General features: G+C 35.5%; 1 long non-coding RNA gene across 2 annotated transcripts in view; it reads left to right on the top strand.

The window, feature by feature from the left end:
• Positions 1 to 11,342, top strand: part of LOC146763784 (uncharacterized) — a 30,548-nt gene that overhangs the window by 3,315 nt on the left and 15,891 nt on the right. For both annotated transcript variants that reach the window (XR_014951541.1, XR_014951540.1), the window contains exon 2: positions 2,038 to 2,362. This is a non-coding gene — a long non-coding RNA (uncharacterized LOC146763784). The remainder of the gene's footprint in view (positions 1 to 2,037; positions 2,363 to 11,342) is intronic.

The following is an 11,342-nucleotide window of genomic DNA, read 5'->3' as shown; positions in this document are numbered from 1 at the left end:
TCAGTCTTCTGTAGGCGGTATAAATGGCTTTTAGTCTGGTGATTTTCATATCCAGAAACTCTCACTTTAAATAAGAGGTGGAGTGCTTTATGGCAGCTTTGCATTTGTTGTAACAAGAAAAAGTTCTCTGTTAAACACACAGGATCAGCCATTTAAACACTAATGCTTTTCTTCCTTCATTCAAAGTATTTTTTCCTTGTATTTTTCAAGTGCAAAATAAAGTAAAAGAAGAACAATTATGTGTCCAGTTCCCAAGAAGTATCAGAGCTTCTTCCTTGAAGAGGCAGCTTAAACTAGACAAATCAAAAAAAAAGATTCACAACCCAATCCTGGATATAAAAATGCCTGGTACTCTCAGAGGCTTATGTTTTTCACTTTATTCAAACCAGCAACTGGCAAACTTCTATGAGTTTTCTACCGGCTGTAAAGTTTGGTCCTGCTCTGAATTTAGTGAATGATTAGCTGACATGTCTCCAAATTACATTGATATTCCTGACTCCTGCAGCCTTCTCTTGTCCTTCTCTGGAACAAACTCAGCATCTCTCCCCCATTTCTGTCCTTTCACCCCTGTTCCCTCCCACCCAACCCTTTACAGACCTTCTGTGTCACACTGTCCATTCCTGCAAGCATCATCTCTTCACACTCTGGTTACCTGACTTCCTTCCTCCTTTCAAAATTAAGGCCAGAATGATCTTCCCTCTGCTGTCCATGGAGATTTGCTTTAAGAACACCAAAGTTGTAGCCAGGAGAACTGTGAGAATGGTGCTTTTTATGGGCCTCATATGAAAAAAATGTGTTTCAAGGGTTTCAGAATTTCAGCACAAATGTTCAGAAATTAACCAGGAAGTTGGATGTCAGGGGCACATTTTGCCCTTCCTACTTTTTATATAAACAAATTTCTTTCAGTAGTGTGTTTTTCATAACCAGATAAATTAAAAATTTATGACACAATGGAAGGTTTTATTTTATCCTTGTTGCTTGCCGTGTAACTCAGATGAGCTTCCCTCAGTGACATTTCTGATACTTTTTCTCCTCTGTCACTGCTGAAAAAAATACGTGACTGTTGATAGGTATCAGTCAAAAAAATTACTTTCTCCAACCTAAAATTCTAACAATTGGACATCTGTGTATTTTTGCACCTAGATGTAAAATCTAAATGTTAAATTAATGTATTAACAATGTTTATAGTTTTTATTATCCTGTAATTATATCATATCTCCTGATTATTTTTCTTTTCATCCCTGTCTATAAAAGGCAGTTGCCTGAACCTGTTGTGAATGTCTGCACTTCTAGTGTTAGTCCTAGTGATGTTTTGCCAGGTTCAGTGGAAGAAAATGCAGTTGTAGGGATGGAATTGTTATACTGGAGGATCTATCAGATGATGAACTAGAGACAGCTGGAGACTTGATTTGGCCCTATAGCTATGTTTGGCACCCTTTCTGCCAAAAGTCTGTGTGGAAGGGGTCATTAAATGCAGTCCTGAACAGTGGTGTTTGGGAAATTACAGCAAGGCTAAGCTGTGTGTGCCAGGGAATTAACTGATTGTAATAACACGGGGAGAAGGGAATCGTCAGAGTCCTCTGAGCACACTGTTGACTGACTTAATGCTGTTGTTTTCTTTCTGCTAGATTCCAGGAAAAAACCCTTTGTATGTATCTGTATTTTTTCATCTTCCAGTTGAAATAACTCTGCAGAAGTTTAGCTTAATTTATATTAGCTAATTACTGAAGCTTAAGATGGAACATTATCACTGTTTGATTGCAGCAAGAGAGTCAGTCCTTCTGGTATCTTGGAGACAGCCAAGACTGGACTTGGCTTTGTTCACACCTGTGATGCAATTGTTATTTCATTATTAAACTACTTTCATGACATGGAAGATATTTTGTATTAATTATTCTTTACTTGTTAATCTAAAATGCCAACATGCATTTTACTTTTATTTTATTACTGAAATTAAATATTGTTAAATATTAAAATATAATTATTCACTAATTACATTGAATGAGAGTCTGAGTTTTTTCTGTTGATTTTGAACAGCAGTTTCTCAATGAATGTCGTGAAGAGCTTCATGGAAAACAATCCCATTATCCACATAATTTCAAGGAGGCAAGGAAGCATTTTGCAATTGCTACATCTATCTGCTTCAGCTGTCTGTGGGACAGAAAATGAGAGGAATTCGGCGCCTGAACAAACCGATGGTAATTTTTAGGAGTACAAAGCAGTGTTTTCTGCTGAAAATAAATGCAGGATAGTTGGACCAATGAACTAATAGAGATGCTCCAAGCTGCAAGACTTTCAATGATTATTTGTAAACAGCACTTTGCTTCTGTATTACATCAGATGATCTCAGAAATATTTATGGGTAAGTTTTATAACTTGTGCTATATAGTTTATAGGATATTTGTAAAGCATTGCCCCACCATTGCCCCACTTGCATTCAGTGAGGACAACTGCCTCCAAGTGCGTCATTTAACAGAGCTAGAAAGTAAATCTCTGAGTTCTGGTTGAAGTAGTATGACAATCCTGAGGCTGGAGGATACTTGGCTTTCTTGATTGAATATGATATTAGAAATTCAGTAGTGGGAACTACAGAAAAACTTGTAAACAGATAAAATTTCTCCTCTTCAGTTTAGTTCCCTTAAGGGTGTTTTCAACACCTTAGTTATTGGTTAAGTTTTTCTACTAATGCTCCTGAAACTGCCTGATCATCAGTTGATTTCCATTTTAAGGGAGCCTATGGCTGAATTTAGTGGAAGATCCTGACTTATTGGAGAACTGGAGAGAGTTTTAGCTAACAACTGGTCATCCCAAAATATGGAATTGGTATTGTTTAACTGAAGGTGCTCCAGCTCAAGCATCTTGGCTTTGGCTCATTGTAGATGAGAGAGGTCATCTGCACTCCGCTGGTGACGGAACTGTCACCTCCAATTCTTACAGGCAATCTGTTTTTTTTCCTGATGCTTTTCAGGAATTACCTGCTCAAAATTTAGGAATGGCAGAAATAAAATGTTGAGCATTGGGCAAAACGTCTGTTGAGTAACTTGACCATGGGCGTAGAGGGGTGGTTAGGAAGGACTGGTAAGCTGGTGCATAAACTGCATCAAGGGAGGGAGGCCACATTTTTTCCTTTTCTTTTACTCTGTGTTCCTCAGACAGTCCATTAGAGTCTCTCTAGTCTCTATAGGACAAAATGCAGAGAAATACCAAGATGTGTGCAGCTATTTGTGTCCACAGATGACTCAGTCTTCACACAAAAGGCAGAGCTACACAGATCTTAAAAGTGGAATTTGCATTGCTACCTATGGGAATTTTATCACAGGAAGAAGAACAGGTCTGGGCCTAACATGTGAGATTGGTCTGTGTTGGTTCTTTTGACGATGAAGTTCCCAAAGCGAGATAACCATTATGACGGCCAACTGATACTTAAGAGTGTCCTGTCTGGGCTTGCCCGGATGAGTGATTCACTTGAAATGCTTTTTACTTTGAGTCAATTGTATGGCTTTTGGCACTGAAATTTTTAGCAGAGAGATACATTTGCTGATTTTGAGATCTTTTGAATGTGCAAGTAATTAAAAAGGTTTTGGGGCCACAAACATAATCTTGGCTTGCTGTGATGCAAATTTTGTACTGTCATCTTAGAGGTGCTCTTCTTCATCCCTTGACCCTGTGTGTAATGAACTTGAAACCAAAAATAATAACTTTAAATGGTGCAGCTCAGGGCTGACATTCAGGAAAGTGCTGCTGCCTTGGCATCTCTACTCTTCCTCTGACGGTACTCCAGTCATTATTGTGGAATTTCCTCTTTCCTTGCCTCCATCTTACAGATGTGATTCTTGGCCTCAGGTCCATCCACACTTTTTCCATGGGAGTTATTGTGTTTGCTGCCATTGGACTACTCATGTATACTTAGGGAAATTCATGCAATAAAGTCTCTGAAACCCCAGAATCCTCTTTCAAGGATGGCGACACAACCTTACCAATCAGAACAACTTGAGCACTGCCAAACAGTGTGGCTGATGTACCACTATTCAGATCTTCAAAGCATTTGATTTAGTTTCTTCCTGAAAATTAAATAGATAAAAGAAAATAAACAGATTAAAGAGAATAATGTGGGCAGACATCACTACACAACTGGGGTATTTTGTGTTTTGCTTGGTCCTTTGATCCACCTTCCAATTGCCATGTCAAATACAATTTATGCTGAACACTAATATGAGAGTTCCCCTATTTATTCCTTTGTTGTTTCAAAGTTTGGAATGTCTGTTCACTTAGTACCTTGGTTATCAGAACCTCAGTAGTCATAAAATAATTATTGTCAGACTTAATATATTAAGCATAAGAAATTGATGTGTTCATTAAATATTGAGTTTATATATAAAAGGGGGTATAATTCTGTCTTCTCTTTTTTCCAAAACCCAACCCCCAAATTTCATACACATTTATGTATAACAATGAATGGATGAATTAAAATTAATTAAATACATATTTATAAGCTAATTTAACATTATTGTATTGCAATCCAATTTTTTTAAATAGTGTCATCTGAATCCCAAATTCTCAATTTTAAAAATCTCATATAACATCTTGTAGTACAACCCCCTTTGCAGTGTAACAAGCAAGAAACAATCTGCTTTTCAACTCCTGTATTTGGAATGTGATTCTAAATCCTAAACTTTGAATATATTTGCTCATTAATTCTACTCATGCAAAAGTCTCACTTGAAACTAGTAAACGTTTAGGTAACTAGGGATTGTCCACATGTGATCAGACTTGCAGGAGTGAAATTTTATATTGTCCCAGATAAAAAAACAAACATAACAAACCAAAACAAAATAAAACAACTGTTTTTAAAAAAGTGTTTGAGACCAATTTGCCCTATAGAGAATGACTGATTAAAATCACTTCTCTATAAATGAAGAGGTGACTCCATAGTCATTAACTAGTTTAAAAAAAAAAAATGTTTGGGGAGAGGCTGAAGAGGGGAAAAACCACTAAATAAAACTCACTATTAATATTTATTGGGAAATTATTGGATACATGCATACAGCTTAATTTTTGTTGCTTTAATCTTTAGACTTGAATACTCAGATTGGAAAAATATAGAAATATTTATTTTTTACTTTCTTTGAATTGAATTTGTTTCACTGGCTTGATAAACTGAGACCATGAAAAAAAAGCATTTTCTCCTGTTAGATATTAAAATACAGAAGCACAATCCTTTCATGCATTCAGATTTTGAGCAAAAATTAACTGAAGCCTACATCAAGATTCACATTTTCTTTACTGGATTTTTCTCAGATTTATCAGTGGAGAACATTTCTGGAAGTCTACAAATTATGCAAATAGAGCCCAAGCTGTGCTGCTGTAATGGTAATGTTCCTTACTGTGGCCCCAAAATCTCCCCAGACAATAAGGTTTGAGATGAGTGACAGAAGCATAAAGCTGAAAGTCTTTACAAGAGACTATGCTTCTGTAAATTTCTGTTAAAATCCTTCATAGCAGCTGATCACACACTGCTTTGGAAAATTTATTTGACTGATTTCATACAAATTATTTTTGCTGCAAATGAAGTCAATCTTTTCTTTCCCTACACAGAGAGCAATTGATCATTTTATTAAACACTTCTTTACATAATCTCCCATCTCTGTACTTTTATATCCAAGTTAAACATATCCACTCATCTCACTTTTTATTCTATAGGGCTTGTTTTACCAGTCTGTTACCATTCGTATTTTTGAAGTGCAAAACAATTAATCTCTCTTTCAAAGTCAGATCCAAGAAAGGATTCAGTGTTAAAACTGTAGTGAATATTAGAGTAACCAGCTTCCAAATCTGTTATATATCACTCCTCTGAATAACATTCCAGGATAGGTTCATTCTGTCTATGCTGTGCTCCATCTCATTTTATATGTGCCATTTTTTTCTGAGAAAATTCTTATTATATAAATTTGTCAATTTCAACTGAATTTGACTTAAGAATACATGAGGATCCATAGTTCTTATGAATTTTATGAAAATCTGTGTCTGGACAGGTAACAGAGAATTCAGTTACCTTCCTAGATACAAATACCTGACAGGCTGGGTGGCTGTCATGTATGCCCTGTCCACTCTGTCACTGAAATCCACATCTGCCTTCCTCTTCCTCCAGCACGTGAGGCAAAAAAGGGAGCAGAAAGAGAGGGATTTGACAAGCATGACAGTATATTGCAAATATTTTTGGGGGCAAGGTGATGTTTAGGAAGAAATAGCTGCAGGTGTTAATTTAGAAGAGGCTAAATACAAATCAATATTTCATTAGTTCCACCACTGACAGCAATTTAGAGGAATTTTTTTTGTTTGTTTTATTTTGAATTTGAGTTTGGTCATTTGTTTGCTCCTTGTCCAAAACTTTGGCCTGCTGGCTAATTTTCAAATAGCCATACACTATAATCCTTATATGATTTCCTTCAATTATGCTCCTGGATTCCCGGTGTTTTATGCCTTCTTCCCAGGTGCAGTTTGCACTTTGAGGTATATATTCTCAAAAAAAAAAAAAAAAAAAAAAAATATTGGCGAGGATTACACGGGTAACTGAATACAGCATTTTGATGCACTTGATGGTAAGTTTCAGTTGCTGTATATAATAGGACAGAAAATAAAAATGTTGCAAAAAATCATCTTCTTATACCCTCACTTTTTCCCAGAGGAAGTCTGGACATCTTTTCAGCAGACCAAGTTTACTTTGCCCATGCTTTTATAAAGTTTGTACTGAAAAATTTAATGCACAGCATTCCTTGCTTACCCCAAAAATTATGCTGCATGAAAACCCTTATGCAAAATGAATATGTTAGATCCATCTGCTGCGGCTTCTCTTGCCCTTAGGAGTGGAACCAACTGAGCAGAGAGAGAGAGAGAGAGAGAGACTAACCATATTCTCACTACTTCATAATGATCCCCTTTAACTCCAAGATTATCTGGTGCTGGTGAAGTTTCACTTTGCTGTCTGCAAAGGACAGGTTGTTTGGCTAGAGAACTCCAGCCTGTAAATCTCAATATTTCCAAAAAGGATGCGATAATTCAAGTATTAACAGCAAAATACACTCTAAAGTAAACAGTTGCAAGAATATCACCATTTAGTTGATTAGCCTTGACATAAACTGACTGCTGGTTCATGTTATTTATATTCCTCTTTATTTTTCACTCTTACCAATCTGATGCTAGACTCGTAATTCAGACAAACCAGAACCAATAAATGATAAAAATTCACTAATTCCAGCTGTAAATATTAAGGTGTGGGAATGTTGTATACAGACGCAATATTTGCATTTACAGTGCTTATGTGATATGCCAGAGTAGACAAAAGGTGCACAGGCGTTCTATTCATGGCTTAATTTTGAAATTGTAACAGAACATTTATTTGAGTTTTGTTGATTTTTATTGTAGAAAATTAAAGCATTTCCTTAAATATTGGCAGCCAACATCAATTGAAGAGCAAAAGAATAACTTTTTATTTGTATGACTTGAAACAGTCCACTTTATTTTTTTTTTTTTTTTTTGCTCAGTGTGGTGTGAAAGTTGATGCACTTTTTACATTCTTTTTAATGTCAAAGATAATTTTGAAGCATGTTACATTGTTAAAGGTGAAGCTCCTGCTGTTTTTAAAGAGTAGGCATTAGTCTAAAAAAATAATTTTGAAACCAGGCATCATTGCACGACCTGTCTACCTTGAGAACAAATTTGGGAGGATGTGAACGACCAAAGATATCTTGAAAACTATCCACTGAAAACTAGGTCTTCTGCATGTGCAGTGTCACAATAATTTACAGGATTTTTACTTTATTTGTTACTTATGATGGATAGAAGAACAGCAAAAATATGTAATCATCTATGTAATCAAAAATCAAAACAGATGGTAGAGTTTTGTAAGCAGAGTGGGTATGCTGACCCTCGCTTCCAGGTCATATTTCCCCTTAAAGAGGGAGTCACAAGGATGAGAATGTTACCTTTCCTTTATCTAAGCACATGCACAAGTGCATGCACATGTGTGTACATATGTGTATGGGTATTTCTAGATACCAATTTAAATAAAAGAAATAAAACCAGATTTATGGTAAGAGGCTTCTTTACAAGCTATTAAATCAGCATTTTTGTGAATGAGGAAAGGAGAGGAAGCCAATATGTTTCTACGCTTCTCTGTATGTACCAAACACAGAAATATGCACATGAAAGGACATGTATTTATCTATAAGCATACATAAAATAGGAAAAAGTAAAGTCTTAACTGTAAAGCTAAAAATCTGAAAGTAGATGTGACTTTTCCTTGAAGTGAGACTTCGTGGGCTGCAAAACCACTTTTTGTCATTTTTGAGTCGTCCCATATTGTAGTGTTGGAAAGATTAGATTCCCTTGTGTTCTTTCCCCTTGGTTCTCCAGTCTCACACAGTGCTGAGAGACACTTAGCAAAGAAAAAGGCAGCATATAAATCCTCCAAGGTATGGATAGAGTCTGGAGTGGCAAAGTGAACAGAGTAATCTTCTGGGGCTGACTGTGGCTGCATGGGACCCTCCTCACTGATGTTTGGTACAGCTGTTATATAGAGCTGTTTGTGTAGTTACTGTTCTGCATGTCTCAGAGCCAGCACAGGCTGTTGGCTTTGGACAAGCGGTATCCAAGATTGACTTACTCTTACAGGTCTTTGGAAGCCTAGTTCTGCTCCCAGACACTTTCCTAATTTTGGCCCACATTTTGTGTCCCAAAGATCTGTAGGATGGAGACTGTGTTTTTTGCCCAATAATAGGCTGTGGTGTTTCCTCTGAAGTGTCACAGCTGCTCCTCTTCTGTCTCCTCCATTTATGCCAATGCTCTTACAAACTTAATGTATTTGAAGTAGATTATTTTTCTTATCTGAAATTCAGGACACCGGCTTCTACAAGAACTTCATTTAGATAGATTTTTTGTTGGGTTTCTAGTTAGTTAGTTAGTTAGTTAGTTAATGATTGTTTGATTCCTTTTTCTGTCTAGACCATTCAGGATCACACACAGCAATGCAGACTTGTGAATACTCTTACGGGTATCTCAAAGGCTTGGCAAAAAATAAGTGTATTTTCTTCTTTCCTGATATACTTGGCATATTTTTTCATTTGCACTTTAAGTCTTCCTTATTTCTCCATTTTCCAATATCACAAGTATCACATCTATTATTTTACATGCTGTGTTGTAGTGAAAGAGTGTTTCTGTGTAGGTCTGATGAAAAATCCCTGGGTATTTTTCAGTTTGATAGATCTCCATAATTGTTTGTAAGGCTATGTAATAGTGTAATTGAACTTCATACTCCTGCTTAAATTTATAACATTTTAGAACATATTCTTTCTCACCTAACAAGTAGGCACACAGTAAACAAGATAGTAATTTTATTTTTAAAAAATCAAAAGTGGGTTAGAGTGCATCTGTCTACCATCCTTTTACACTAAAAACAGGTTGCTTGGATGAGTAAGAATGACTCACAAGAGTATACTGATACTTAAAAAACCTGACATTACATTTAATGTAATTTATAACAGATATTATTAGCAGACATTTCAGAAATAATTCAAGTTGCTATGGGATCCTTTATAAAAGCAGTCATGGTATGTAATGTCTGGGACTGTGTTAGACTGGGTTACATAAGTTGCTTAAGTATTTTTCTTCCCTCCTGTCTATAAATTATTAGTGAGGTGAGATACAAAAATCTCTGGCCTTTCTTGGGGAGCTTGTTCATACTTTCTCAGTATTCTGTGTGTGCAAATATACTGTGATCAGTCTGCATAATCATGCTTAAATTGCCCGCTCTGGCATCATCAGCTGCTTCCACTTTTTCAGTGAAATTCTGTGGAGGCTTGAATTAGGTGTTCTTTAGAAAATAACTTTTATTATGTGTGGCTGTTCTCTCACACGGCTTTTGAAAATTCTTTTACAAATGGATAAGTTTCTCTTTCCCAATTATTACACTTTTTATTAGGCATTGAAATAATGTTTTTATTAGGCATTGAAATAATGTTTCTATTAGGGACGTGGGTATATTGACTATTGTATTCATGATATATTTTGGGACAGAACAAAACCAACATGAAGCAAATTTTTTAAAATGAGATGGAAAATATTGTGACCTACATATTTGTATGTCTGCTTGGGGAAAGAAAAGAAAAGGTTGGTTTTATTTAGTCATTCTTAAAACCATAAATCAGGAGGAACATTACAGAAAAGCTGAGTTTTGACATGCTTAATCTGAGCACCAGGAATCACACTTTTGTTTTAGGCAATGTAAAGAAAATAACTCTTTAATTTATGAAGAAAAACACTTAGATGATTGTACTTTATCTCTGAGTTGCCAACTAACATCTTGCCAGCCATATCAATTGAGAGACTTTGCAAAACAATCAATAACATGACATGAAAGCAGGTTATATAAGTAGGAGTGCATAACTTTGAAACAATGTTTATTAGTAAGCAGTAAGAGAAGCACAGGAAAATATAAATTGTTTGAATTCAGAGGGGTTTATTTCTGATGTTAGTCAATACATAATAAGCGTAGGCCCTTTGTAGCAAGATGCTTTGATGCTGCACAGGTTTTGAGGCTGTTTCTACAAATTAGAATTAAAAATCAGAAAAGCAAACTTCCTTACAACTAGATAAAATGTATTGTATATACTTGTCCTAAAAGAGTAACAAGTGTATTAGAATTCCATAACTATCATGCTATTATCAAAATAAATAAATTTGTTATATTATTACAGATTTTTTGCTCTGGCTTCTGGAAAGAGAAATTTATAGTATTCATTTACTCAGGCATGCATCCAGAGAGGTGATTTTCAACAAGACAAAGAATTCTGTCCTCTCCCTCATGAGTGAATATGCTTTGCCCTCTCTAGGAAAAGAAAAACTTTCATGTACTCTGAAATTACACACATAAGACCTTTTCAGGACCAAGACAACCATCTTTGCAGTTTTTCTGCAAATTTCAAAACCTGAAGAAAACAAATCCTTTGCAGAGTTATTAATGTTAAGCACAACTCAAAAGAAAATAAAGATATGGAGGACTGATAAAAAAAAAAAAAAAAAAAAAAAAACTGAATCAGCTAAAAAGAGCTTTTCAGTTTTATCAAGCATGGTTCTACCAAACCATGCATTCTGGACAATTAAAAAGTAGATAGCCCCGCTGTACAGTGGTGGTGATTGAGAGTAAGGGTATTTTTGTTTGTATATTACCCATTTTATTCAATTGATCAAAGACAAATATATTTACATTATCTATATTTTATACTTAATTTTTATACTTAATTTTAATAAATCACAATAGCATTGGGGTTAAGACATCAAACACATGT

The sequence above is a fragment of the Lonchura striata genome, chromosome Z (assembly GCF_050655825.1).
Source record: "Lonchura striata isolate lonStrDom1 chromosome Z, ASM5065582v1, whole genome shotgun sequence".
In the NCBI taxonomy this organism is placed as follows: Eukaryota; Metazoa; Chordata; class Aves; order Passeriformes; family Estrildidae; genus Lonchura; species Lonchura striata.
Note: the sequence above shows the minus strand (reverse complement) of the source record. Positions and strands in the feature narration are given on the sequence as shown.